This window comes from Helianthus annuus, chromosome 4 (assembly GCF_002127325.2).
Source record: "Helianthus annuus cultivar XRQ/B chromosome 4, HanXRQr2.0-SUNRISE, whole genome shotgun sequence".
NCBI lineage: Eukaryota > Viridiplantae > Streptophyta > Magnoliopsida > Asterales > Asteraceae > Helianthus > Helianthus annuus.
The window spans coordinates 23,361,287-23,368,367 of NC_035436.2; positions in this window are offsets into that span (position 1 = coordinate 23,361,287).

Consider the following 7,081-nt stretch of genomic DNA (forward strand, 5'->3'; position numbering starts at 1 on the left):
TTTGAATGTTTGGTACAACGGTGGTAACTGGTATGATAACAGGGTGTGCTACAGCTGCGGATATCAGGGGCATATTGCTGTTAACTGCCAATACTGGAGTTATGAGACCAGGAGGTGCTATAATTGCAATATCAAATGTCACATTGCCAGAGATTGCCCAAGAAGATCGAATGACAGATTGAGGGCTAATTCTCAGAAAATGGCAAAGAAGATTCCAGTCAAAGTCAAGCCCCAGGAGCAAAAGGTTCTGAAACCTAAAGTTCCAGAACAGTCAATTCAGGAAAAGAAAGTTAAACTTTCTCAGGGGCAGAAAGACCGACTGAGGAAAAAGAGAAAGAAAGCGAGAGAATATCTCGAAAAGATTTTGTCCTCGGGTTCACCCGACAGATCGAAGAAGAGTGCTGATGAATCAACTTCCTCAACTGCAAAGTCAAGCAAGTCGAATTCATCAGATGCAAATCTGAGGACAAAAGAGGAGAAAAAGAAGAAAGTGAAGTTTTCACTTCCTGGCGATGAATTTGTTTCTTCGGGAACAAAGGAGGCCACATGTCGGTGATGAATCTGACTTATTAAAGTCAGACAAGCCACATTCAGGCAATGATTCTGGAATGGTAAAGCCAGAGGAGCCATGTGTTGAGGTAAAGGTCGAGAATTCTAGTTTAACAATGGATGAGAAAAATTTTCCACCATTGTTGAATAAGAATTCAAAATCACCCAAGGCTGGTCAGGCTTGGGTGAAACTTTTCAAATAGAAAAACCTGACTTGCCGGAGCTCCCAGGTTTGTAAGAGTGGAGCATGAATCGGCATCTTTTTAAATCTATGTTTGAAGATTTTGCAGGAATTGCCGGAGCTCCCAGGTTTGTAAGAGTGGAGCATGAATCGGCATCTTTTTAAATCTATGTTTGAAGATTTTGCAGGAATTGCCGGAGATCCCAAGATGGTATCGTGGATCATGAATCGGCATCTTTCTTGAATTTTATTCGGTAACGTCAATCATGCAAACGGTAAAGAGGTTTGGTTGTGTTTGTGAATGTTTTACAAGTGGTACAGAGGATTCTGGACTGCATATGGTAAATCAAGGACATTAACTTGTACTTGGATTTTCCTACTTTTGTGTAGAAAACAAGATGATGAAGTAACCCCGTACCTAAACTGTTTGGTAAACAAACTAAGTTTTCCGAAAAAGCCATTTTGATTAAAACAAACTTACGTGTTTTGAAATCATAATGGGAAAATAGTTTGTTGTGAGGGGGAGTTCTGATTGTTTATGCCAGGTGGATAGAGAATTGAAGTGATTCTCATCAGGTTGTCAAGTTTGTACAGTTTGTTTTAAATTTTCCCAGAAAATCAAAATTGAAGCATATTTTGATTTTAGGGGGAGAAAAATTTTAAAAAAATTAGAAAATTTGAAAGTGTCAAAAACATTAAAAATTTAAAAATGAGTTTTGTTGCGAAACAAGAGGAAATGATAGTAAATCAGTTGGACTATCACAGCACGCTAAAGAAATGTAATGTAAAATGTGATAAACGGTCTCACTGATGATGTGACGATAGGTTTTTGTACATTTAGTAGATTTATTCGGGATATAAACCTAAAATTTCAAACTTATGAAATTCGTGGGGAACACTACTTGGATATATAGGTAACCCCTGAAATCTCGTTTGAAAGGTCTCGTATTCTGATATACTAGGTGTTTATACTCTATGATGTCTGGGGTATTATTCCGGGACTTCTGCTGAACGGTAGTTCTGACCTAGTCCTTGGCTAATACTTTCCACAAAATGCTTGAAATATAGCATAAAGCCCTCAGTTGATTAGACAATAAAATTGATAATCATCTGTTGTAGCTGAAAAGATCCTCTAAAGGGTTCACACTGCTAAGTCGAAGCTGACATCTCTCTGCTGAACGGAAGTTCTGACCTGAGATCCCTCAGTTCTCGCATCTTTCCCCTAATTTATGTACAGACATCATTGTAGTGTTCATACCTGTAAGACTGAATATTGGGATTCTGGATACGGGAGTATATTCAAGAGGTGGGACACATGAATTGAACTAAGTTCATAAAATACCTAAATAGTATCCTGAATAGATTGAAAATTGTATGAAAATTTAAGAGGACAATTATATCGTCAATCTACATGAATCGTTTAGAACTTAAAACGATTAAAAGCTTAACGTTGCTTGTGTTATGTCTCAAAAACTGATATGATCCTCTTGCATAAACTCACAAAAATATATTTGTTTTGCATTTAAATTTCTGTCTTTGCATTTATGTTTCATATTTTCAAAAATCCAAAAAGATTTTTGACAACTGATGGTGAAGAGCTGATTTTCAAAATCTCAAAGGCTAAACTTGATGAACATACAGGTTGGTTAAGTCATTTGAAATGTTTAAAATGATTCATTAGGTTGAATCAGAAATTGGAATGTTTCAAATTTGTGAATCAGTGGTTAATTGAAAACAGTATCACATGATTAAGTTGATTCATTAAGTTGAATCACAATTATTCTGTTTTGTGATAGAGTGGTTAAGTTTTGCAGGTTTCTGATCCTGTTCCTACAGATAGCCAGGAGACATATCAGAACCAGAGAAGAGCTTGAACTGAGAAAAGCCAGGAGATAATTTCTATGGTGGTAACAAATCCCAGACGACTATCCTAGCAGGGTGATAGGGGGAGTCTGATGAAGGTTATAGCCAAAGAAAGATAGATCCAGGCAGATTTTTTTTAAGAAGACCGAACTATATCCGAGAATGTCTTGTTGAAGACTCTCACTGAAGATTCCGTCAACATTCAAGGGGGAGTCTGTTGGTGCAGTTGTCTGTCGACTACATCTTCGTTCGAGTCTTAGAATAGGAATGGTTGTAAAATGATTGTAAATATGAGAAATAGTGATTGTATAGGTTTAGATGTTGGATCGCTCATTAGGGCATTATTGGGCTGAACCGCTCGAACGGTTAGAAGCTGAACCGTTCGAATGGCAATCAATCTGGGCCGCTCTTGTGACAAACTAGCTGGATCGCTCGTATGGCAAACCAGCTGGACCGCTCCAATGACACTTTACATGAACCGCTTATGTGACATCATGTATGGGCCGCTTATTGGGCCTGTCCAATAAGCGATCCCAGATCCCTATATATACCCTAAAGGCGATCTGAGTTAGGAATAGTTGTAACAGTTAGAGAAATCGTGCCGAAGCTTTGCCGGTGCGAGATTTGAGCTGTAAACGTTTGATGTTAGTAAAACAAGTAGTTAAAGTGATTTGCCTGCTGTTTCTACCTTAGTTTCTTGTAATTCCGCACCTGAAACCAAGGAGAAAGCCTCTGAACGACTCGTTTGGGTCAGATTACGATCCTTCAATTTTAAGCGGGATTGCCCTCAGTTGAATCAAAACACTAACAACAACATCGACCGCCCGAATAACAACAATGCTGGGAACAACAATAACAACAATGGCAACGATGGGGGAAATGGTGCTCGAGGCAGAGTGTTCCAGCTTGGAGCAGGGGATGCCAGGAATGACGGCAACGTTGTAACTGGTACGTTTCCTGTAAACAATCGTATTGCTTCTGTATTATTTGATTCCGGTGCCGATTGGAGTTATGTGTCCCTAGAATTTAGTCAACGATTAGGGATAACCCCAACACCCTTAGAAGTTAAGCAAGTAGTAGAACTAGCAGATGGTAAGACGATAGAAGCTTCGAATGTCCTTTTCGGGTGTAAACTAGATCTCGTGGGTCAGGTATTTGACATCGATCTTCTTCCCGTTACGCTCGGTAGTTTTGACATAGTGGTAGGCATGGATTGGTTGTCTAAGCACCAAGCGGAGATTTTGTGTAAGGAAAAAGTTGTGCGTATTCCTCTCCCCCGATGGAGAGTCATTAACAGTTCAAGGACATCGTAGTGGGACGATGGTTGGTATCATCTCGGCCATGCATGCGCAGAAGTATCTACAAAAGGGGTATCCTGCAATGTTAGCGTTGGTTACTAACGCTCAGTCTGAAGAGAGAAAGATCGAGGATCTACCAGTGGTGCGAGAATTCGCTGATGTGTTCCCAGAGGAGCTACCAGGGTTACCTCCTCATCGTCAAGTAGAATTTCAGGTTGATCTTGCACCGGGAGCGGCCCCAATTGCTCGAGCTCCATACCGGTTGGCCCCTGGGGAGTTACAGGAATTGTCTAATCAGCTACAGGAATTGTTGGATAGAGGTTTCATTCGACCCAGTTCCTCGCCTTGGGGAGCCCCAGTTCTGTTTGTAAAGAAGAAAGACGGGTCATTCCGTATGTGTATCGATTATCGAGAGCTCAACAAGGTAACCATTAAGAACCGCTATCCGTTACCACGAATCGACGACTTGTTTGACCAGTTGCAAGGGTCAAGTTTCTATTCGAAGATCGACTTGAGATCGGGTTATCACCAGGTAAGGGTTAGAGAGGAGGATATTCCCAAGACGGCTTTTCGAACGCGCTACGGACACTACAAGTTTTTGGTCATGCCGTTTAGATTGACAAATGTACCAGCGGTCTTCATAGATCTCATGAACCGCGTATGTAAGCCATATCTCGACGAGTTTGTTATAGTATTTATTGACGACATCTTGGTTTATTCAAAGAACAGGGAGGATCACGAGCGTCACCTACGTCTCATCTTGGAACTTTTGAGAAGGGAACAACTGTATGCGAAGTTTTCTAAGTGCGATTTTTGGATTCGAGAAGTACATTTCCTTGGCCACGTTGTCAATGAAAAAGGGATACATGTGGATCCTGCGAAGGTAGATGCGGTTAAGAATTGGGCGGCACCAAAGACTCCTTCTGAGGTGCGACAATTTCTTGGTCTCGCTGGATATTATCGGAGATTCATTAAAGATTTTTCGAAGATCGCGCAACCCCTCACCTCGCTGACACAGAAGAACACGGCATACTCTTGGGGAACGAAACAGGAAGAGGCTTTCCAGTTGTTAAAACAGAAACTTTGCAGTGCACCGATCTTGTCGTTACCAGAGGGTACCGAAGATTTTGTGGTTTATTGTGATGCTTTGATTCAGGGTCTTGGTTGCGTGTTGATGCAACGCGAGAAGGTGATAGCTTATGCTTCTCGTCAGATGAAGGTGCACGAGAAGAACTATATGATTCACGACTTGGAATTAGGAGCGGTGGTGTTTGCGTTGAAGATCTGGAGGCACTATCTGTACAGTACCAAATGCACCATCTACACCGACCATAGGAGTCTTCAGCATATCTTCGACCAGAAAGAACTGAATATGCGGCAACGACGATGGGTTGAACTGTTAAATGACTATGAATGTGCCATCAAGTATCACCCGGGCAAAGCGAACGTCATAGCTGACGCCCTCAGCAGAAAGGATAATGCACCTAGGCGTGTGCGAGCACTGCAACTCACGATCCAGTCCAATCTTCCTTCCCAGATACGAGACGCTCAGTCAGAAGCGTTGAAACCAGAGAACGTTCGAGCTGAAGCTTTACGCGGCTCAAGGCAACAATTAGAACGAAAGGGAGACGGTGCTTACTACGTAACCGGACGCATCTGGGTCCCACTCTATGGTGACTTACGAGAACTTGTAATGGAAGAGGCGCATAAATCACGTTACTCCGTACATCCTGGATCAGATAAGATGTACCACGATTTGAAAACTACATACTGGTGGCCTAGCATGAAAGCTCACATAGCAACCTACGTCAGCAAATGTTTGACTTGTGCTAAAGTCAAAGCAGAACATCAAAAGCCCTCAGGTCTACTGCAGCAACCAGAGATACCCACATGGAAGTGGGAACAGATCTCCATGGATTTCGTGACAGGGCTACAAAGAACTCAGGCTGGAAACGATACCATTTGGGTGATTGTTGATCGCCTCACGAAGTCAGCGCATTTCTTAGCAATCAAGGAGACAGACAAGTTTTCGCAACTAGCAGCGGTTTATCTTAAAGAAGTCGTCTCTAGACATGGAGTACCAACTTCTATCATTTCAGATCGAGATCCGCGTTTCACTTCTGATCTTTGGCAAGCAATGCATAAGTCGTTCGGTTCACGACTCGACATGAGTACCGCTTATCACCCGCAGACGGATGGTCAAAGCGAGCGCACCATCCAGACACTTGAAGATATGCTACGGTCATGTGTAATCAACTTTGGGAAAGGATGGGAGAAGTACTTACCGTTGATAGAATTCTCCTACAACAACAGCTACCACACTAGTATACAGGCAGCCCCATTCGAAGCACTGTACGAACGGAAATGTCGTTCACCCCTCTGTTGGCTTGAGGTGGGTGACAGTCAGATCGCAGGCCCGGAGCTTGTGCTTGAAACATCGGAAAATATTGTTCAGATACGGAACCGTATGGCCGCAGCTCGCGATCGTCAGAAAAGCTACGCTGACAAGCGTAGTAAACCGTTGGAATTCGAAGTTAATGATCGCGTTATGTTAAAGGTCTCACCCTGGAAGGGTGTGGTGCGTTTTGGGAAACGCGGCAAACTCAACCCACGTTATGTAGGACCATTCAAAATTCTGGAACGAATCGGAAAGGTGGCCTAAAGGTTGGAATTACCTGCTGAGTTGGGTAATGTCCATGATGTATTTCACGTATCGCAGTTAAAGAAGTGTTTGGCTGACGAAACACTGGTTGTACCATTTCAAGAGCTGAAGATAGACGACAAATTACAGTTTGTCGAAGAACCAATTGAGATTATGGATCGGGAAGTTAAAGTTCGTAAACACAACTGTATACCGATTGTGAGAGTTCGTTGGAACTCAAGACATGGTCCGGAGTTCACATGGGAGCGCGAGGACCAGATGGAACTTAAGTATCCACATTTGTTCCCCAAAGACAAGACAAAACCTAGCGAACCTAATGTTAATGCAACTGGTGAATTTCGGGACGAAATTCCCATTCAAGTTGAGGATGATGTGACACCCGCGGAAAATGCACAGCCATCTTGATTTAGCATTGCACCGTTTTGTGATTTACTTCTGTTTATGGTGTGTTGATCAAATTTCGGGACGAAATTTCTTTCAAGTTGGGGATGATGTGACAACCCGTATTTCGAACCTATTTTGTGTAAC